The sequence below is a fragment of the Phacochoerus africanus genome, chromosome 6 (genome assembly GCF_016906955.1).
Source record: "Phacochoerus africanus isolate WHEZ1 chromosome 6, ROS_Pafr_v1, whole genome shotgun sequence".
NCBI classification, from domain to species: Eukaryota; Metazoa; Chordata; class Mammalia; order Artiodactyla; family Suidae; genus Phacochoerus; species Phacochoerus africanus.
The window spans coordinates 127,488,042-127,510,893 of record NC_062549.1 but is presented as its reverse complement, the minus strand read 5'-3'; the positions used below and the strand labels follow the sequence as shown (position 1 = coordinate 127,510,893).

The 22,852-nt window shown below is 46.7% G+C and overlaps 1 long non-coding RNA gene and 2 pseudogenes across 1 annotated transcript; all 3 read left to right on the top strand.

Annotated features, from left to right (window-relative positions):
• Window positions 1-7,912: 7,912 nt before the first annotated feature.
• LOC125130183 (uncharacterized) lies at window positions 7,913-8,132 on the top strand (annotated as a pseudogene).
• Window positions 8,133-8,972: 840 nt separating this feature from the next.
• LOC125128960 (eukaryotic translation initiation factor 1-like) lies at window positions 8,973-10,617 on the top strand (annotated as a pseudogene).
• Window positions 10,618-14,523: 3,906 nt separating this feature from the next.
• On the top strand, window positions 14,524-21,859 carry LOC125129998 (uncharacterized). Its single transcript, XR_007135622.1, has 2 exons — window positions 14,524-17,284; window positions 21,624-21,859. It is a non-coding gene; the product is annotated as an uncharacterized LOC125129998 (long non-coding RNA).
• Window positions 21,860-22,852: the final 993 nt, after the last annotated feature.

Genomic DNA, 22,852 nt, shown 5'->3' with positions numbered 1-22,852 from the left:
CCTCAGAGCAGCAGAAGAGAAGAAAAGAAGGGGCGGAAATCCTTACAACACTGTAAACGGCACTTCAGTAAAACTTTAAAAAGTGGGAGGAAAAGGGGGGGTAGGAACACTCAGGAGAAGAGCTTCCGGGTCGGAGTCCAGTGGGAACCGGGGGGCGGGGACACGATGGGGAAAGCGCCCGTGCGTGTGGTCCATGGCTTCATGTGTGCTCATCCTCTTCCTGCGGCTTGATGCCTGATGCTGCCTGCCTCTTACTGAATGTTTGATTCAAAACGAGACCATGTGGGGTTCCCTCCCATGGTGCAACGGGATCGGCGGTGTCTCTGCAGAGACGGGTTCGATCCCTGGCCAGGCACGGTGGGTTAGGAATCCAGAGTTGCCGCAGCTGGGGTGTAAGTGACAACTGCGGCTTGGATCTGACACCACCACCCCCCCCCCCAACGTCTGGGAACTTCCACAAGCTGCAGGGCGCCAAAAAAAAAAAAAAAAACCACAGGGGAAAAAAAAAAAAACCACTTGTTTACTGCTTTCTGGCCATAAATCCAGGAAGTCTGCCTATTCTCATGGCCTCGCAGGCCCAGAAGTGGGGTAGAACTGTCTCTTCTGCCCTCTTAAGCATTCTTACCCCTTTCTCCCTTAAAGAACTTCCTTCTCAGAGTTCCTGTCGTGGCTCAGTGGTAACAAACCCAACAAGTGTCCGTGAGGACTCGGGTTTGATCCCTGGCCTTGCTCAGTAGGTTAAGGATCCGGTGTTGCCGTGAGCTGTGGGGTAGGTCGCAGATGTGGCTCTGATCTGGCGTTGCTATGGCTGTGGTGTAGGCCGGCAGCAGCAGCTCTGATTCGACCCCTCGCCTGGGAACCTCCATATGTCGCTGGTTCAGCCCTAAAAAAAAAAAAAAAAAGGAACTTCCTCTTTCTCTGCCGCCCCCGCCCCAGGCCTCCCATATCCCTTCTCCTCCCAGTTTCACCCCCTCCTAAATAATGATGTTCCTTGGACTCCAGGGCTGGGTGGGAGCCGCCTTGTCTGAGAAGCTAATCTATGGCTTTTTATGTTTCACCCTCTCTGGTTCAAGCGCAGAGGCGATGAGCTGGAAGCTAGAAGGCTCTTCCCCTCGGTGGACTTACAGCCACACATCCTTCCACCCCGAGGGGCCTCTTGGTGCAGCCAGACTCGGCTGCTCCCCTGCGTTGGTGGCTGATCTTACCCCCAGCCCTTAGCAAACGTGGACTCAGCATTTCCTACGTGCGGGGCATGTGTGGCACGTTAGGGAGTCCAGACAGGTAAGCCGTTGTCTCCATCCTGAGGGACTTCCAGGCAAACCCGCCCCCCGGTTTCCCCTGGGACCTCCGTCGAAGCGAGCAGTGCCCGTCCGGAACGTCCACCATCCCTGCGACGTGTGGTCGTGTTCCTCTGGAGCCCCGTCGAGCCAGACTTTCTTGTCTGGGCGTTTCGGAAATGGTGGGCGGTGTCCCCAACCCACGGAGAGTTTCGTTCATCAGTTTGCCCCGCTTAAGCCGTGGGCAGCCAGGGTCGGCAGAGTCTGCGAAAACCCGCCCGGAGTCCTGAGCTGACCTCGGCAGGACCCTCGAGTCCTTGGTCGCCCTGGCTCTTTCCAACCCAACACGGCTTTGGGTTCTTTAGTTCACATTTGGCAGAAACGAGGTGCTGACTAATCGTTGACCTAAGCTTTTTCTCCAAAGGTTAAGTTGGATCCTCTTGAGTAAAATTCAACCAAAACAACCACCAGTTTGGGTGGTTTTTCAGTTTTTCAGTTGCAGCTGAAAGTGATAGTCCAGTGATATTTCCTCCAAATGGATCGACGTAGCTGGAAGGGGTTACTTCGGTGACCGGTTACTTTTCAGAAAGGCTGACAAGGAGTTCCCATTGCGGCTCAGTGGGTTATGAACCAGACTAGTATCCATGAGGATGCAGGTTCGATCCCTGGCCTTGCTCAGTGGGTTAAGGATCCGGCGTCGCCGTGAGCTGTGGTGTAGGTGGCAGATGTGGCTTGGATCTGGCGTTGCTGTGGCTGTGGTGTAGGCCAGCAGCTACAGCTCTGATCTGACCCCTAGCCTGGGAACTTCCATGTGCAGTGGTTGTGGCCATAAAAGAAAGAAAGAAAGAGAAAAGACAGGCTAACTAAAATGGTGTTTTCCTTGGAGAATGCTAGATGCCTTCCAGCTGATGTTTTCTTGTAGGCAGCTGTGATTTTCTAGGACAAATCCAAGAGCATGAGCCTTGGAGTCCCCCGCCTTGGGTGGGCTTCGAGCCAGCAAAGCCTGGCTGGACTCTCCTGTGCTTGGCGTCTCCTCACTGCCCTGCAGAAAAGTCCCCAGGAGAGCAGAGTGGAGACAGGAAGCAAGCTTCACACTGTCCACTGAGGGCCTCACAGCAAATCGAGCCCTTTGGGGCTGGAGGAACTGGACAGGAACCACACCGGTTCCTCCAGAGCTTTCCATATACATATATATATATATATAGTCACTCTATGTAACCTGGTAACAGAACGTTTTAAAAATTCATGACAAGTCTAGGTTTTTTGTTTTTGCTGGCATCCTTTCCTTAGTTCTAAAGCTGGCACTGTGCACAAATGCAAAGTGAATTATAGTTTCAGGGGCTCGGCAGGGGTCACTGCCTACCTGGCAGATCCATATCTTTAGTATGAGACTGAGATTTCTCTTCTAGGGCAAGTCTTGCTGGGAGGCCAGGCCATTATGCCTTAGGGACCATTTATGCCCTGATCTGGAGGAATTTCAGATGACTGCCTGAAAGCCACCTGACAAGAGCCGGAAAGACCAAGACTACGAGGAGTGGGTGGGTGGGTGGGGGCCTAAATGAGGAATGAGCACAGATGTGCCCCCAGCTGGGCAGTGAGAATGGGTGGGGCCGCAGCGCGTCCCCATGCCAGCCAGGCCAGCTGGATCAGAAAAGAGCAAAATACCTCCCTGCCGTCACCTCTCCAGGGCGCACACTTTTCAGAACGTTCGTATCTGGGGAAGAGATCTGCTTTTGGGAGACAGTCAGAGAGCTTAGGTACCGTGGTAAGATCTATCTATTTACTTATTTTATTTATTTTATTTTTGTCTTTTTGTGTTTTTCTTGAGCCGCTCCCTTGGCATATGGAGGTTCCCAGGCTAGGGGTCAAGTCGGAGCTGTAGCCACCGGCCTACACCAGAGCCACAGCAACTCGGGATTCGAGCTGCATCTGCAACCTACACCACAGCTCACGGCAACACCAGATCCTTAACCCCCTGAGCAAGGGCAGGGACCGAACCCGCAACCTCATGGTTCCTAGTCGGATTCGTCAACCACTGCACCATGACGGGAACTCCCCCATGGTAATATTTAAATAACTATGCTTCCAGCGTGAAATAAGTGTTTAGACAACTGTGGACACACCAAACAAAAAGTGTGTATTTAATCTCTCGCTCCTGATTAAGGCTTTGGACTAAAAGCTCTTCAGAAAGAACTTGGTAGCGCCCACAAGGCTCACATTATATAGAAACAATCTGTGGCCACAGACGCTTTTAAGTTGGGAGCTTCTGTTTGCACTTGTGTCTGTACATGAAAGGACTTCATGTGATTTCGCTGCTGTAATTTTATGATGATAGAAACACTCTCACAACCCGGCATCTTTTGCGGTAAATTGCAAGTTAAACAAAAAGCCAGTTTATATTTCAAAGATACTCTCCAGTCCCTATGCGTAAATGCACTTTTTATCCCTCAATAATTTGTAGTAAATGCTAGAAATAGCTCTCTAGTATAAATAGATGTTACCCTTTATGTCTCGTTCAGTGCCCCAAATCAAAGACTATACTTACCACTTTCATTAAATTCATGTCAAAATTACAGTAGAAATTTAGTATGAGGAAAAATAAAAATTCATGAATATAAAGAATTGTTCCTTGGAGTTCCCATTGTGTCTGTGTGTTAAGGACCTGACACAGTCTCCTTGAAGATGCGAGTTCGATCCCTGGCCTCACTCGGTGGGTTAAGGATCTGGTGTTGCCGCAAGCTCCAGCATAGGCAGCTGATGCAGCTCAGATCTGGTGCTGCTGTGGCTGTGGTGTAGGCAGGCAGCTGCAGCTCCAATTCAACCGCTGACCCAGGAACCTCTATATACCACAGGTGTGGCCCTAAAAAGAAAAAAAAAATGTGCTTTAAGTATAGAAAAGACTCTGCCTGTCAGAAATTAAGACGTACTCTAGATCCATAGTAATTTTTTAAAAAGCACATGGTATTCACATAGAGACAGACAAATATACCATGCAGTTAAATACTGAGTTTAGAAATAGGTCCGTGTGCATCTGGAAACTTGCCATATGCTGGATACAGACCACAGACAAGGCGAGAAAGGATGTGCTGCATGTGAGATGGTGTTAAGGAAATGGGAACTTCCCCTTGTGGCTCAGTGGGAGTGAATCCGACTACTATCCATGAGGAACGGGTTCGATCCCAGGACTCACTCAGTGGGTTAAGGATCCAGCATTGCCGTCAGCTGTGGTGTAGGTCAGCAGCTGTAGCTCCAATTAGACTCCTAGACTGGGAACCTCCCTATGCCAGCAGTGCCGTCCTAAAAAGCTGAAAGATGAAAGAAGGAAGGAAGAGAGAGGGAGGGAGAGAGGGAAGGAAGGGAGGAAGGAAGAAAGAAAACTGGATGCAACATGGGAAACAAGTTGGATCCTTACCTCACACCACACACAAAAGTGAGCTTTGAAGGTTTAAGGAACTAAAAGTATGAAGGAATGTATAAAGCTAGAATAAGAAAATATAGGAGAGCACTTTTTTTATCTTGGGGTGGGGAGCAAATTTTTAATAAGATCCCCAAACCATACAATATAAGTGGGAAAATCATTGAGTTTTTTTCATCAAAGAAACTCTATCTTAAAATATAAGTGATCTGGCAAAGTTAGTCATGGCATGTATAATTGACAAGATATCTATATCTGAATATATCTAGAATGTATATTGCAGACAGAGTTAACAAAAGGATGAAGATAAGGATGAGAAATTTGAAATGTCTAACCCCAGCAATGGAGTAACATCTAGAATATTCAAGAGACAACAATAAATTAACAAATAACCACAGCAAAAACCGGTTAAGCCAAGAAAGAAATGAGCAAAGAATTAGTATCCGTATAAATTTATGGATATTATTTGTATACTAGAACAGAGAAACCTGAAAATCAGCAGGTATTTAAAGCTATGCTTAACTCCAAGAGGGCTCAAAGAAATTAAAAAATGAAGCGCTAGCACTTTGTACCCTTCAGACGGCAAAAATCAAGTGAGGAAATACTAAGTGTAGCAAAAAGCAGTGAACAGGAACACCTGTTCAACTGGAGGAAGAAGAAACAGTGCCGCCTTTCCAGCACACAATCCGTCAATACCTGTTACATAATCCTTCTAACTACCGTGGGTATATCCCAGAGAAACCTTTTTTTCCCAGGTAGATTTTTTTTTTTTTTACTTATTTAATTTTTTTGGTCTGTTTGTCCTTTTAGGGCCACACCCACGGAGACATATGGAGTTTCCCAGACTAGGGGTCCAGTCGGAGCTGTAGCCGCTGGCCTACACCACAGCCACACCACTGCTGGATCCTTGCCATGTCTGCGACCTACACCACAGCTCAGAGCAACGCCAGGTCCCTAACCCACTGAGCGAGGCTGGAGGTCAAACCCAAGTTCTCATGGATGCTAGTCAGGTTTGCTAACCGCTGAGCCATGACGGGAACTCTTATTTATTTTTAACCTCAATAAACGTTATTATATTTATAGCTGTACAACCATCATCACAACCTAGTTTTACAAGGGTTCCATCCCAAACCCCCAGCCCATCCCTCCCTCCCGCCAACCTGTCCCCTTTAGTAACCATAAGTTTTTCAAGGCCTGAGAGTCAGTTTCTGTTCTGTAAATAAGTTCATTGTATCCTTTTTTTTAGCTTCCACATATAAGTGATAGCATGTGATGTTTGTGTCTCACTGGCTGATGCTTGTGTTCCATTTAGCATGATCAGTTCAGGTCCATCCATATTGCTGCAAATGCCATTATTTCATCCCTTTTTATGACTGGGTAATATTCCATTGTGTGTATGTGCCACATCTTCTTTATCCACTCCTCTGTCGATGGGCATTTAGGTAGCTTCCATGTCTTGGCTATTTCATATAGTGCTGCAATGAACATTGGGCTACATGTGTCTTTTTGAGTCATGGTTTTCTCTGGGTAGATGCCCAGGAGTATCCTAGAGAAGCCTTCTCACAAATCTATAGAGATGCATAGAAACAGATATTCATCTGTCATAGAGGGTAACGCCACTGCAGCTAAATAACGTGAGTGGGGACAGACAAATCTTGAACAATGCAACCACGAGTGAAAAAAAAAAGTAAGACATAGACACACTCTATAGTACAGCACATAACGTTTACTTTAAAACATATACATGTATTACACAATTGTGTATGTTTTAAAAGAATATATATGCATTTAAAGATGCATAGCAAGCACATTAGAGAGGTTTAGTTGAGAAGGTGGTGGAGGAAATGGGAATGAGAACCAGAGGAAGAGATAAAAGTACTGAAATCTAACTAAATGAAAATGAAACAAATTCAGTGTGGGGCCTCAGGCAAGCGCTTTCTCTCTCTCGCTCTCTCTCGCTCTCTCTTTTTCTTTTTAAAATTTGGACTTTGGGTGCAGAGCTGAGATCATAACATGTTTTGGTGTTCATCTGGGAAAAAACATCGTGACCTTAGCTCGAGACCCATCTCCACCTTCTGACCTGTAGAAAAATTAATCTGTGTTGTTTAAAGCCACTAAGTTTGTGGTAACCTGTTACAGCAGTGGTAGGAAACTAATACAGTTAGAAATATTCCCGAGTCACTTTAGCCATCAGAGAGATAGCAGATGTGTTGCCAACAAGGTTTAACAACTAGTTAATACCAGCTGTGGAACCAGCAGTTTAGAGATGCCTCAATGCTGGGCTTTTTCTACTACATCTTTCAATGGACCCCCTTAAATGTCTGGAGTAATAGCAACAGGGAATTTGAAATCAAACAAGTAGACATTGAAAGTGTGCAGTTTGTTTCCAAGGGAGCACAGGTTTATTCCACCAGCACAGACACCAAGCAGTCCTGAGGGTCCTGCTACAGGGAATCGCTCAAGGTACAACAGGAAAACGTGCGATGCTTAAAGTCCGATACTTGTTTATGAAGCAGAACAATTCAGGTTGATTCATCTGCTCATGCAATGCTGCCCACACATCCTAATCAGTTCTCAATAAAAATCATTTTCACAAGGCAAGAGAGGTACAAGCAGTGCCGTAATGAGGTCACTGTAATACTGGAAAGAGAAAAAAAAGGACGACTGGAGTTGAACTCTGAACTGGGTTCTACACCCCCCGCTGCCATCAGCCCAGGATCTGAGGAGGCCAGTTGGATGCTCTGAGTCTCGGAGTCCTCACTCCGGAATGGCCTGGGCAGCCCGTCGCAGCTCCTCTCTGCTGGGCAGAATCATCCAGCGCCCTCTGCAGGGCGGTGCTGTCCTGACATGGGTGAATGTGTTTTGTTTAAAAGGTAGTACTGAGAGCATCTGGGAAAGGCTGTTGCTGGATTAAATATTAAATAACTATTTCCATTAATATTATGAGTGAACAAAATAAAACATTACCTCTGCCTCACACGATTGAAACTCAACTCCGGGTGGATTACAGACTTAAATGTGAATGATAAATCTTCTAAAAGTTATCATGGAAGAATATCTGGATTTGTGGGTAGAGAAAAATCTAAAACAGGACTGAAAAAAATCATAAAGGAAAATATACATAAATCAAACTAAATAGAAATTATGAATCAAAGTTTATAAAAAGACTCAAGGTAATAAAAAGTGGGAGAAGAAATGTGCAAACCTAATTGCAAAATCTATCGCTTCTCGGCCTTTTGGCTAAGCTCAAGTGCAGTATCTGTTCTTAACAGCTTAATTTCAAAATCTAAGAGTGAATGTCCAGAATATATGAAGCATCCCACGAAGTGATACAAAAAGGACAACTAAATCAATTTTTAAAAAGTTTCTCTTAAAAAGGTTATTCACAAGAGAAAATGACCAGATGGCCAGTAGACATATGACAGGGCTGTCAATCTCATGGGTCATCAGGGAAAGACAGCACACCCACCAGCATATCAAAATTTAAAAGACCAACAATATCAAGTGCTGACAAACTTATCACAGAGCGGGAATTTTGTTGTCTTCGGAGTCAGTTAGTACAACCACTTTGAAAAACTATTTCCTAAAATGGTCATGCTTAGCCTACAGGTCTACGTAGCAGGTCTGGCTGCAAAATTTGTGGGTCTAATGCAAAATAAAAATACAGGACCTGCGGTTCAAAGAGCAGAGGGAAAGTGCTGCCAAAGCTACGGATGCAGAAAAATGCTTCCTTTCTTCTACGGTCTCTCTGGCAACTTGTGATGATATTGTTTATTTGCTCTTTAATGCCCTTCTAAGTAAAGCAAAATTAAAATCGTAAATCATTAGCCTGAATTTTACAACTACCCTCAGCATTATTGTGACATGTCAGTTTTAAGGGCGCACGTAAGAGCCTTTGATTTAAATGCAGCATCACTGACATCCCACAATTTGTGTTTTACCGCCCATAACATGCAAATGTACTCTCCTCTTCAAAACAGTGGAAACACTTCACAAAATTGGCTCTGCTGTTTTTATTTCACCTGTTGATATGCTCGCACTCCAGCAACATTCCCTGCTGGGGGTTACGTGAGCCCTCACCGTGGAAGGACTGAAAGGGAACGAAACTAGGGCTTGTCCCATCTTTCCTTCTCCGCCACCGTTTTCAGAGTTAAGGGGTCGGCTGAAGTTATAGTTCTTCAAATGCATTGCCTTCTCCCTGCATTTGATGCAATTCTGACTTGCATGAAAGCAGACCTCTCAAGGTTTGCCCTGCTTACTCCGTCCAGTTCCTATATGTTACTCACTTATATTACATTTGTTTTGAATCTTGTTGAATTTCCCTGAATCGTGGCTCCACTGGGATCCCGTGCTTGTGGGCACTGGGTCACAGCAAATGAAGCCATCATCTGAACACGCCCAGCGTGCCTTTCGCCTTTGCCTTCGGACATGCTCCTTATCCCATCAGACTTCAATCACAAAAGACAAGTTTCAAGATAAAATTAGGAATTTCGAAACAGGAAAAGATGAAAGCTCTAATTTGAAATGGTTCATGCACCTCATTGTTCACTGGGACACTGTTTACAGTGGCCAAGACATGGAAGCAACCTAAATATTCATCAACAGAGGAATAGAAAGAAAGATGGGGCACATGTATATAAACAATGGATTATTACTAAGCCATAAAAAAGAATGAAATAGCCCAGTCACTGAGCCGCCGCCAAGGACTCGGCATCCTCCCCCTTGAGCCCTCTCACTTCCTGAGGCTCCGACCCCCGGCCAGCCTTCTCCCACCCTCCTCAGGCCATTTCCACTGCAGAAAAGCTATCCTATCGTATGTCCACTCTCCAGAACCTCCACTCTTTCGACACCTTTGCTCATGCAAGGAAGGATGCTGATCCACTTCCTGCTGGCGCTGAGAATTATGTCGATGTAGGAAATCAACGGAGGAACCGCAGGAGGACCCCTTGCCACCACCCAAGGGATCGCGGATGCTTACGATAAAAAGAAACTAGTGACAGCATTTAAGAAGAATTTGCGGAGTTCCCGTCGTGGCGCAGTGGTTAACGAATCCGACTAGGAACCGCGAGGTTGCAGGTTCGATCCATGGCCTTGCTCAGTGGGTTAAGGATCTGGCGTTGCCTTGAGCTGTGGTGTGGGTCACAGATGCGGCTCAGATCCCACGTTGCTGTGGCCCTGACGTAGGCCAGTGGTTACAGCTCCGATTAGACCCCTAGCCTGGGAAGCTCCGTATGCCGCAGGAGCAGCTCAAGAAAAGACAAAAAGACAAAAAAAGAAAAAGAAAAAAAGAAAAAAAATTTGCCTGCAATGGTACTGTCATTGAGCATCCAGAGTATGGAAAGAAATTCAGCTACAGGGTGACCGGTGGGCACAAGAACATATGCCAGTTCCTTGTAGAGCCTGGACTGGCTAAGGTCGACCAGCTGAAGCTTCATGGGTTCTAAGTGCTTTTGGCTGACTGAAGCTTAAGTGAGGATTCCTTGCAATGAGTAGAATTTCCCTTCTGTCCCTTGTCACAAGTTTCAAAACCTCACAGCTTGTATAATGTAACCATTTGGGGTCCGCTTTGAACCCTAACTAGTGTAACTCCTTCACGCAATAAACTGAAAAGAGCCATGCTGTCTAGTCTTGAAGCCCCTCGTTTAAACAAAGGTCAAGGAGTAGACACCTGGCAGTGTCCAGCCTGAGGCAAAGCAATAACGTGATGTTTCAGCCAAGCCCACAGCCCCAAGGTCACAGGTGGCTATGTCTGGCCAGAAGCTCCGCAGCCATCCCTCTGCCGAGTTTCCTGCCCTAAGAGGATGTCACTCGAACAGCCTCTAGCTGAGGGGAGGATGGGGTGAGGCAGCTGTACCGCTAAAGGAAGAAGATGCCCTGGGGTCTCCAACGTGACCAGGTGGCCAGAGCTTAGAGCAGAGGCGATAGGACAACTGGCTTGCCACCAAGGTCTTTTTGACCAGGCATATCCTAGTTAATGGATGTCCAAATAGAATGTGAGGCCAACCTACTATCAGAGTTAAACTTTTGACAAGAGGGAACAAGTTACAACCGACCTATCAGTTCATGTAGCTGTAGAGCTTGCAACTTACCAGCAACAGCTGCCAGATGCCATGTGAAGTAACGACCTGGTTTTTTGTTTTGTTTTGGTTTTTTCCCCTTCAGTTGTAATGTTTTGTAATGTATTTAAACAATCAACTATGTCTTTAGGAACAAAAAAGAATGAACTAATGCCTCTTGCAGCAATTTGGATGGACTTAGAGATTATCTTACTAAATGAAGTCAGTCAGAAAGAGAAAGACAAATATTAAATGCTATTATGTATATATGGAATCTAAAACATAGTACGAATTAACTTATTTATGGAATAATAACAGACTCACGGACATAGAAAACAAACTTACGGTTACCAGAAGCGTTAGAAAAGATGTTTGGTAGTGATTTGCAATGGTAGTGAAAGAGGAGATTCCCAAGCAGCCACCTTAAAAGTCTCTCGTGTGCTCACTTGCAAATAGGTTTCTATGAATATCCTAGCAGGTGCTACATATCATCATTGATGTTTTGTCCGATTAAAAAATGTTCATGCACTCAAACTTTCTGCTGTAGAACTATGATAAACAAAAGTAAAGGAAGCTCTCCCCACATTTTTCCACATTTCTATTTTTAAATTAAAAAATAGTTAAGGATGACATTCAGAAAAATGAACAAATCATAAGCGTTCAGCTCAGTAAACTATGACAAGGCAAACTCACTGAGTCATCACCACCCAGGCCAGGAGACAGAGTATTATCTTTGTTCCTCTCAACCAACGCCGCCTTCCTTCCTTCCCAGCAGTATACGCTCTCCCGACTTCCAGCATCATTTTGGGTGTTTTAAAACGTTGCATGAAAGTGATCAAACAGCATATTTTCTTTGGTGTTTGGCTTCCTTTGCCCAACATTGTGGTTGTTCTACGGTGGAGAGTATGAGCGCATAAACATTTTTTAATCGGACAAAACATCAATGATGATATGTAGCACCTGCTAGGATATTCATAGAAACCTATTTGCAAATGAGCACACGAGAGACTTTTAAGGTGGCTGCTTGGGAATCTCCTCTTTCACTGCCATTGCAAATCACTATGAAACATCTTTTCTAATACTTTTCTAATTTGCTTTTCAAATAACATTATCTACTTCTGGTAGCTGTAGTTTGTTCCACGTACCCTGATATCCTAATTCACAGAAATTATTGAGATTTTATTCATTCTATTATTGCATGCAAGATTATGAGTTTGTCAACATCCATATACAGGGATTTCTGAAATTTCTGCTTGTAATTACCATGCATTGAGGAAACAAAAAGAGAATAAGCCTCGAATTCTTGTATGGCCTCCAGGTGCAGATGAGCAACCGCAACATTCCAGCCAGTCAGTGTTGCCAAGGATGTGTTGATTTCTACAACTGTTGACCACATAAAGCCTGTGAATTCATGGTAGTTAGGCTCCTACTTCTAATGAGTTGGCTGTAGGCGTAAGCAGTGAGAATAGTCCTTTATTTTTTTAAGACTTTTATTTTTTCCATTATAGTTAATTTCCCATGGTCGGTCACAGTCTACTGTACAGCACAGTAGATAAATCTTTTTTATTTTTCTCACATCACCCGCCATCATTTTTATTTTTAACGTAGCTTCAAAAGAGGCATCTATGGGAAGCCGTGGAGACATTCTGTAAGAAGATTGACTTTTGGCCACAAGAGGGAGCTGCGAGGTGCAGAGTGTGCCTGAGTCCACGGCCCCTCAGGGCTGCGAAGAAATCGCTGTCATCTTCATGACCGGCCTCAGCCCTTCCAAGGACGGCGCAACTCACGCCCAGGGCCAAGGGGGGCAAGTGAAGAGGAAGAGGTCACGAACATCAGTACATCAGTATTTTCGTGCTGCCAAATCTACTTAATACACAGGCCTCCTTCACATTTTCAGGGCCGTCCTTGACAGGGAATACTCAATCCAGACGGCTCACAGCGACATGTCAAGGAGGCCAATCCTTAACTGGAAGCCAGTCCTTTCTCCAATCCTCAATTCTCCTAGGGAACTGCCGTTCCTACTAGAACAATGTAGAACCATTCCAGCCTTTCATGACCACCGAATGTTACCCATAGTTAAGGAACTGACACTACCCGTTGAGCATCTATGCAGGAAAATGTAAAAGGGGATTGAAAATCACAACTGGCCAAGTTCCTTAACAATTTCGAAACCCGTCTATGCCATGCCTATGATACTATTTAATTGTGGCTTTTCTCTCATTTATTGCTTATTTTTATTTATTGATTTATTTTTCAGGCCACAGCAACAGCGTATGGAGGTTCCCAGGCTAGGGGTACTGCAGCTGCCAGCCTACCCCACAGCCACAGCAACACCAGATCCGAGCCACATCTGTGACCTACACCACAGCTCACGACAACGCCAGATCCTTAACCCACGGAGCGAGGCCAGGGATCGAACCCACAACCTCATGGTTCCTCGTTGGATTTGTTTCCGCTGCACCACACCGGGAACTCCTATTAGTCATTTTTAAAATTCTCGAATTTTCTCTAAAAGAGACTGATTTAGATTGGAATGGTGATGGTGCAAAGTTAACTACAAGTCCACACAGAGGAAGTATTCGTGATGATAAGTTAGGTGATGAAAAACCCTCAACCACGTAGCATTCAACCTCAAATCGGAAAGAAAGGTACCATGAGCTAGAGCCGTCGGTACGAGCTGTGCATTTCACTGCTGATACACGACCGTGTTTAACTCACTGATGTCAACGCTTTACAAATCAGTCACAAATGCAAATTGCTTTTTTGTCCTTTTCTTTTTGCCTCCACTAAATTGAGAAATTTAATGACCAATTCCTTAAAACCTTCCTATAGCAAATATTACCAAAGGCTGCCTTTTTAGGAGATGGGGTTACTTCAAGATATTTTATATTTTAAAATCAGATAACTGGGAATCAAAAGAGGTTAAAATGGTCGACAACTGTCCTCCCCAGTCGGCACGTGGCCTGGGCTGGTTTTGAAAGTATGCCCACGTGTTCTTTGAACCTTCTTCCCTCAGGAAGGGCAGCTTGATTCCCTCTTCCCCAGTGTAGGTTAGTTTTGGTGACGGATTCTAAGGATTCGGATGCACTAGATGCGGCGGTATATTCACTTCTGGGACTGGGACCTAAAAATCTGCTGTGCTTTCGCTGCCCTGGAGCACCTGCCCTGAGAGAATACCTGTCAAGAGGAGAGCCCCGTGGAAGGAGGAACTGAAGCCGATGGACGGACTGGGAAACGGAGCCCCAGGCCCGACCCCCTGCCTGCATAGGCTGCAACCCAGCTGGCAGCTCAGCCACAACCCTGTGAGAGACGCTGGCTCAGAACCATTCCGCTGAGCTGCTCCAAGCTCCCTTTGGAAAGTGTGAGATAACAAACATTTGTTACTTAAAGTTGTGGTGTTTAGGAGGAACCCGTTACACAATAGGTAACTAGTACAGATGTCCTGGAAACGGAATGCTGCAATAACAAAAATCTAAACAGTGAGCATTAAAAAAAAGAAAAAAAAAGTTCCCATCATGGTGCAGCGGAAATGAATCTGACTAGCATCCATGAGGACGCCGGTTCAATCCCTGGCCTCGTTCAGGGGGTTAAGGATCCGGCATTGCCATGCACTGTGGTGTAGGTCACAGACGCGGCTCAGATCTGGCATTGCCATAGCTCTGGCGTAGGCTGGCAGCTACAGCTCCAGTTCAACTCCTAGCCTGGGAACCTCCGTATGCTTCGGGTGCAGCCCTAAAAAAAAAAAAAAGAGAGAGAGAGATAAACAAATAAATAAACAAGTAAATAAATAAATAAATAAAATGTGGGAGTGGCTCAGGAACGGGGCAGAGGGCATGGAAGAGAGTGTCAATGAAAGCCTAAAGTGCCTTCAAGTAGCTGGTGATAGTCAGCTTACACTGACCAGGCAGTGAGGGAGAGCTTACAAGAAAGTGAAGCAACTGCTACCAGAACCCAGAGTCAAGACAAGCTTTGCGTTTGAATAGCAGAAGGTTCGGCAGCAGTGTGGCATGCAGTCATGAGAAACGTATAAGATGGACCTAATCAACTGGGCAACACAGATTTCCAACTAGAGTGCTACAAGGGCCACCTGCCTTTGTCTCGTTTTGTTTTGTTTCTGCTGCTTAGAGTAGAGTGCAGGAAGAGATAAGTAAACTAAAGGAATAAAAAGAAAGAAAGAAAAAAAGGAGCCATGATTCACTTAAATTGAAAATTTTTAGCTTCCCGGGATGGCACATGATCCTAAAATTAAGAAATGACTCCTAAACAGGAACAAAGCCAGGCTGTTGCCAGGGGAGAGATGGGTTAAGTGTGAGTCCAAGGATGCGACTGAAGAGTCTCCTGTTTGGACCTCAGGATCCTTAGCGGCGGCTCCTCGGAGTGAAAACGAGTCGGGAAAAGACTCTTGGAGGAGATGACAGATGCTCTCGTCAAACAATGGGGCCTTGGGTAGGTTAGCCTTGTTCTCAGTCTTCTCCGAAAAAACCAAGGAAGAGAGAGGGCTCCTTGCAAAGGCTTTGTAGCTGTGACTTTGGGGTTCAACTTAATAAAATTCACGATGTTTTTAAAAGAATGACACAGTCAGAAATGTTTGCCCGCTTGGCCTGAAAGAGACAGACACAGTCCAATTTGAAGAGCGGCCTTTGGACGCAAAATTCCACTGGACGGAAGCAGGCTGAGAAAACTGCTCAGTGGCGTGGCAGACACACTATCTCTGGTGGAAAACGACGGATGACTCAGAGGGCAATGCCAGGAACCAGAGAAAGGCATCGAGGGCTGGGAGCAGGTATTCCCAGGCCTGGAGACAGAATCAAGGTGATTCCCACATGTCTGGGTTTTGTGGCTGCTCCGATCCCCGCCTCCCAGCACCCCCATCTTGCACAGGAATGTCTAGAGCAGTTATCCTGTGCCGTCCACACCAGTGTTCACTGGGTGGGTCAAGGGGAATGGATCCTTGTCTCTTCAGGTCACAAATGCGCAGATCTAGGGAACTGCCCTTGAGTCACTCTACCCAAGAAGATACACACAAGGAGCCCCATCCACCCAGACCTGAGGTAGAAGATGAGATTCCGGGCTCTAGGCAGGCACTGCGGTGGGGGCCACAGCAGGCATAAGAGCAGGTAAGGAACTAGATGCGTGGGTGGGGGGCACACTGCAGTAAGCAGCTTCCTCGACTCCCCAGAGAGCCCCCCTTCCCGTATCCGACCTCTGTGAAGTCCCCACCCATTCTGTACCTGGGTTGGTCCCTGGGACCAAGAGCATATGGCAGAGGCGATAGTGTGTTTCTTCCAAAATGAGATGATAAAGCAGTAAAGCTTCTGTCCTGGGAACTGTTCTCCTCCTGTCTCCCCCACTCCCTGCTCCCACTCTCCCTCTGCCCCCCGCCCCGTTCCTCTTTGTCCCTTCAGCCACTCACCCCAGGGTGAGTCCCGAGCAGTCCCGAGGAAGACCCATCCTGAGAGTAACTGAAGCCTCTTGCCAGCAGCCAGAGCCGTGAGCCAAGCTGGTTCTCCAGACCCCGCCCGCTGAGCCTGGCAGCAGACCGGGACTGAAGCCACATGAGAAACTTTCAACACCACCACCCACCTGCGCCTTCCACGGATGTATGACCCCCCCGAAACTGTGAAACAATAAATAAGGGTGTTGTTTTCAGCTGCTGAGCTTCGAGGTTGCTTTGAACTTAGCACTAGATGAGAAATACACTGACATATGCTGAGTCAGATGGACACATTTCATAGAAGCGTACATGAACCACAGACTGGGACTCTCCTGGTTTTCCAGGTTTTGGGGAATTTTTTTCTAAAAAAGATCTTCCAAAAATAGACGATGTGCCTTTCCTACCATTTCTGATGTAACTCTCTGACTTTCCACGGCTAACAAAACCAAAAGGATAATTCAGTCCAAAAGTTCCCTTGGCTCCTTTCTTTTTATCCATATAACAGAGACTCACCAAGGACTGTGAAATCAAGAAATCCTATCGCGGAATCCAGAGGTCACTCCTCCCACCAGCAGACCGGACAGAACCTGCGATTCTAGGTCATTTCAAGGACACATCTGTGGAGATGGTGCGGCAAGAGATGGGGCGTGGTAGAAAGTAACCACTGGAATTTATAAATCCTTTGTTTTAAAAGTGGTTTGTACGTTGTCTTAAATAGTTTCCATCTTTATTAATTAGCATAAGAGTGGTTTCCGCATCTTACTGATAAGGAGCCTGGGAAACTGCTGCTCACCCACTTACTGCCAGAGCCCAAATAGAAATACCTATATCTGCTTGACTTAAATTTAATAAACATTTATCAAGGTTCCTCAATATTCCAAATACTATTCCAAATTTTGTCCTTGTGCTTTGGCAGGTACCAAAAACACAAGGAAAACATAGGTATATGTCCATATTCTCCAGGATCTTAAAGTCTAGGACATGTCAACGCAAAATGTCTTGAGCAATGATGTCGCAGGAAGGGGACCCCTTCCAGGACCAAGCGTGGGCTCTCATCTAATGCTCGGAAGTGAACGTCCCAGGAGACGCATGTGCTGATGAGGTAAGAGACTTTGTTGGGACTGAGCACCCGGTGAGCACAGCAGGGGAGGGAACCCAGGAGAGCTGCTCTGCCACGTGGCTCGCTCTCTCGGGTTTTATGGGAATGGGGTCAATTTCAGAGTTGCCTCTGCCCAGGGGCCTTGCTCAGCCTGGTCTGGCTCAGGGTCCTTCTGATGCTGTGCACACACCTCTCAGCCAAATGGATGCCAGCGCCAAGGACCCTAGGAGGTGGTGGTCTCCTCTTCCCACGGCCCCCCCCAAACCCCCAGTTAGTCTTCAGGACCGCACCGTGTTCCTTAGCAGGGCCTCCTGTTGTGAGACCACTCATGCCAGTGGCTGCTACCAAGCCTGGCCAAGGTGGGCACTTCCATCAGCAGCCCCCGAACAACGACAGAGGTGATTCACCAAGACCGGTGGAAGCAACGGGGAGGGGCACTTCCCCAGTTCTCTTATGATCATGTTGACTGGGGGAAAAAAATGCACAGCCTAAAAGTCAAAAGTTATGTTTTATGTGGTGGACAACTCTGAGGACTTAAGCCTGGGACACAGCACCTCAGATAAGTCTGAATGCAGCTCGGGGAGGGGGCGGGGGGGCGGGGTGTATGCAAGTTTTGCAACAAAGACCAGGTAATCCAGACATCATAAATTACTGAAAGTCAAAGACAACTGGATGCCTCGGGTTAAGGAATGGACTGCCTTTCTGTGCATGGAGAGATGCAGGAGTCCGGGCTCACCGAAGCTCTCTGGGCCAGCATCCTCATCCTGAGTCTCTTGGGGTGCCCTGGCTGGGGTGGCTGCCACCACTGACTGCTGGATGGCAGGCATTCTGTTCCAGCCGCGCTCCCTCAGGGCTCACTGCTGGGGAGGCTGTAAGGAGATGGCCTGACGGCTGCAACATCCTTTGTTTACTGATAGGGGAGGCTGCATTTTTCATTCACAATCAAGAGCTGCCTGGGTGTGGAACTCTAAGAATAAATAAGGATCCTTATTTTTCCCACTGATTTTACAGTCCCATGAACTCCCAATTCCCTGTATTCTCAACATAAATAACTGAGATGCTCATTTGACTGATACATTTTGTGTGCCGATGATATAGGACAGCGAATTGGAAATTTTGTCTCGTGCATCACAACACAACAGAGGTTTAATTCCAACGTGAGCTGCCAGAGCGCATATACATTTTCAAACAAAATGATGAGACCCAGTCTTGGTACCTTTAAAACCTCTGCCCAGGTTATGATGCGATTAAAGGTTGTGAGCAGACCGAGAGGGTGGAATTATCAAGAAATGGTACCTATTGAAAAGAGCTTTGACCTTTGTTCCAATGAGGCGAGGACATCCTGAAGGGGACTTTGGGAGGCTCAGTCTGTGCTCCCTGCTGTGGTGGAAATAAGCTGGGCTGGGCTGTAACAAGGCCGAGGACTGTGGCCTGGTGCGATGGTCACTGGCCTGAGGTATCAGGCAGCGACATCCCTAGAACTTGCCGCTGCTGGCTTATCAACAGAGATGGATGGACGGTAGATGCTCATCCTGGAATTATTTCAGAAGTGCTCCCATCTGTTCAAACAGAGCTTTGCCTAGAGGGCAAGAGGTCCCAGCAGAGTCTGGGCTTGGGGTGCACTCCTGCCAACCCAGATGCTAAGAGGAGCCGGTGGTCAGTGGACGAGGGGCATGGCCCACTCTTCAATGGTTGAGGTCAGAGGGGGTCCCCCAGATGACCTGTCAGAGAATCTAGGATAGTCCCAGAGAGGAAGTCGGCTTTAAACATCAGCCAGGTCCAGGGAGGAAAGAGACAGAATGAAAGTACCGGTTAAGTGGGAGTTCCCTGGTGGGCTAGTGGTTAGGATTCGGTGCTTTCACCACCTGTGGCCTGGGTTCAACCCCTGGTCCAGGAACTGAGATCCCACATCAAGCCGCAGTACACCATGGCCAAAAAAAGGAAGACTCGTTAGGTAAGAACTTTCTGGTACCTTTCTCCTTGTCCCTCTGCGACTGCTTATAAGGGACGAGCAACCCATAGTCCCTCCCTGACAAGGCTGCAAGGAGGCAGCTAGGGACACAAGGGCAGAGGAGAAGGGGAGGATTCTCTCCTCCAAATGAAAACTGAACTTGAGCCTAGACAGCCTAATTTCCGCGTCGAGCTCTGTTGTGCAAGTTAAAGCAACCATGGGACTTTCTGTTGTTAAATCCCCTTGAGCTTTTATCTAGCAGCAGGAAAAACATTTATCTTGTTGAAGACACTTTAAAATGACAGTGGGAGGCAAAAACAAAATTGCTCTTATTCTTACATCCTTCAAACGATGCTTATTCAATAGGCCGGTTCTATTTATTATGGTGGCAATATCCTCCAGGCTAGATTACAGAGAAAACACAGGAATTTAAATGGAAAACTGCATTGCGATCACGAAGAGGTATGATTATAAATAATAGCCACAATGCCTTACATTTAAAAAGACTTTTTTTTTGTCTTTTTTCTATTTCTTTGGGCCGCTCCCGCGGCATATGGAGGTTCCCAGGCTAGGGGTCAAGTCGGAGCTGTAGCCACCGGCCTATACCACAGCCACAGCAACGCAGGATCCGAGCTGCGTCTGCAACCTAGACCACAGCTCACGGCAACGCCGGATCATTAACCCACTGAGCAAGGGCAGGGACTGAACCCGCAACCTCATGGTTCCTAGTTGGGTTTGTTAACCACTGCGCCACGACGGGAACTCCTAAAAAGACTTTGAAACAAACTTAAACATCAGCTGTGCATCTATTTTTCATCATCTCTGTGAAACCTCACAGTAGGAACCGAGTAAGATATTAAACACCATATCACGATATCTATACATACGTAGCCATCTCACCTCTCGAGGTTTATAAATCGAATCTAGACTAATAAAATAATAGATTTATAAAGGATGCAGCTCAGCCTGGTTCCTTATCTCTACAGCTCTCCCCACCCAGAATCACTGGGTCTGGATCCAGGTCCCTGGGCCCCAGCCCCATGTCTCCAAACTCCACGTGGCTCCCCCTATTCTGAATCTGATGCAGAGGCAGGGCCCCACTTCTGGTATCTGGAGCTTCGCTGCATTCCCAAGTTTGGGCGTCTACCTCTGAGTCTTACAGTTGGCTTCTGCTCATCTCCAAAATTTGGATCACTTGCTATATTCCAGTTTATTCCAAGGACTTCCTCTAGAGGTCCCTTCCAAAGACTTGGAGGCCCATCCTAGGATTCGGCCTGGGGAACCGAGCCTTCCTATCCCTTGACAAATCTCCCAGTCTTCACAGCCACGTCTTGCTCAAACGCCTGAACTCCCGGCTACACCACCTTCAATTCTGTTACCTACTATTTGCCTGATTGAATCTGACCGAGCCCTCAGAAAGTCAGAAATCACGCTTACCTGACAGCCTAAACCTCCAGCCCAGGACAGAAATCCAGTGGCAGCTCCTCTGTGGGTGGGTTTACAGCCAGTCCTGGCCCTCCCATGAGTCTCTTCTCGTGGAAAGAATTGACATGCTCTACCAAATTCCAAGAAGAGTAACAGTTAACATTTATGAATATGGTACTAAGTTCCGGTCCCTGCATGAAGCATTGTATCACTCTATTTATTCCTTACAACAGCTCCACGAGGTAAGTACTGTTGCTTTTTACAAATGAGTAACTCAAGGCAAACCCTGGCGAGACAACCTGCCCAATGCTGCTTCCCCACTAGCAGCAGACACCAGGCTTGAGCAGCTAAGTGAGGGTGCAAGGAAGCAGCTCGGGATAAGTGGGGGAAGACCTGAGAGTCGAATGCACACCCATTCACCGGGAAATAAAGCAGGAAGCTGATCTAGGAGGTGACACAGGGAAACTCTCCCCCCATGTAGAAGAAGACGGCTGCGTGCATGTTAGAAAAAGGAACGACAAGTGAGAACAAATGACTAACTGTGTTGGTACACAGGTGAGAAGAACGAGGAAGGGGAAAGAAAACATTGGATCGGCTCTCTGGGCAGCTGGACAACACTTGGCAGGAGACACAGCGAGAAAGAGTGGTTTGGGGAGGAGAGCCTCCGGTTGCCAAAACCCTGGAGAGGGAAGGAAGCCTGCACTTAGTCCTGGTTGGACAAGAGCTGGAACTGCTCCAAAGGGCTGCGGGGAGCATTGGTCCCATGCGGAGCAGTTAACTCTCAGTCCAGGAGGGTTTTCCTACGGCCTCTTGGCAAAGAAGGCGTGGCATTGCTATTGGAGTCCAACCAAACTCTGGTCCATGGATTCTAGGCTCCACCACGGATGGACTTTGAGAAGATAACTAGTGTTTCTGAGTCTCAGTTTCCTTCCTTATAAAATGGGAATCTTTCTGCCTCCCCTGCAGGATTATGATGCTGATGCGAGAGACGTATGCAAATAACCACTGCAGGGCAGCACAGATGCTTGGCACACACCGAACAGAGGTACCACTGTGATTTGTGAGGAGCTGCAGGGAAAGACCTTCACGAGGCCAAGAAAAGGCCTGCGAGCTGTATTCCTAGTTCCTAGCAGAGTTCCTGGCACAGATAGGCAGTCAACAAACATGTGTTGTGTCAATAAAGGAGTAAAACGATAAATAAATGAATCTCAGTGTTTTCATCTCAGGGCCCAGAATACAGCTGCTTGCCTAATAGCGGGCAGCAGATGTGCTCACTCCTGAGTGTCATCCCAAGTGCTGTCATTCTCTGTGTCCCACAGGGCCACAGGGCTTCAGGGTCTTGGCAGGCGCTGAGACAGGGGCCAGAACTGCTACTACTCTGGCAGGCTGGAGGACACACTGATGCCTTTTTTTTTTTTTTTTGGTATTTTTTATTTTTAGGGCCGCATCTGCAGCATATAGAAGTTCCCCAGCTAGGGTTTGAGCTGGAGCTACAGCTGCCACCCACAGCCACAGCAGCGTGGGATCCAAGCTGTGTCTGCAAGGTACACCACAGCTCACCCTTAACCCACTGAGCAAAGCCAGGGATCGAACCCGCATTCTTGTGGATACTAGTCAGGTTCATTACCACTGAGCCACGATGGGCACTCCCAATGCACGGATGGTTTTAATACACAGGATTCATGCAATGTACTAGATGTCCCATCCAGGCCACTTCAGAATTTTCATGTGTCTAGAGAGTATTTGCCCAGGCTTTGCTCTTACTCTGGAGGTAGGGTGGATGAAGAGAAGGATAAACCAGTCATTTCACTGCCTGGATCCCTCAGCTTCCTGAGTAATCTCTTGGTCCATGGTCTCATGGTGGCCTAAAGCTACTAAAGGACATAACTTGAATACAGATACTGGAAGTTCTGCAGAAGCATAGATGTGACATGACTACTTTGCAAATAAATTGAAATTGGAGAGAAGCAATAGAAGGAGTTCCAGGAGTAGGCAGGGTGGATTAAAGGAAAGTCAGTACGGAATGAAATCACACAAGAAAAATGTTAGAGTCATGTGGCAAAAATCCTTCACTGCATTCTGAGAGATTGGCTATGCTCACTCCATATCAAGAATGTAATAAAATACAGCATTGTGATGGGCCAGAGATTTTGAACCCTGTGATTTTTTTTTCATAGAGAAGGAACAAAGAATTA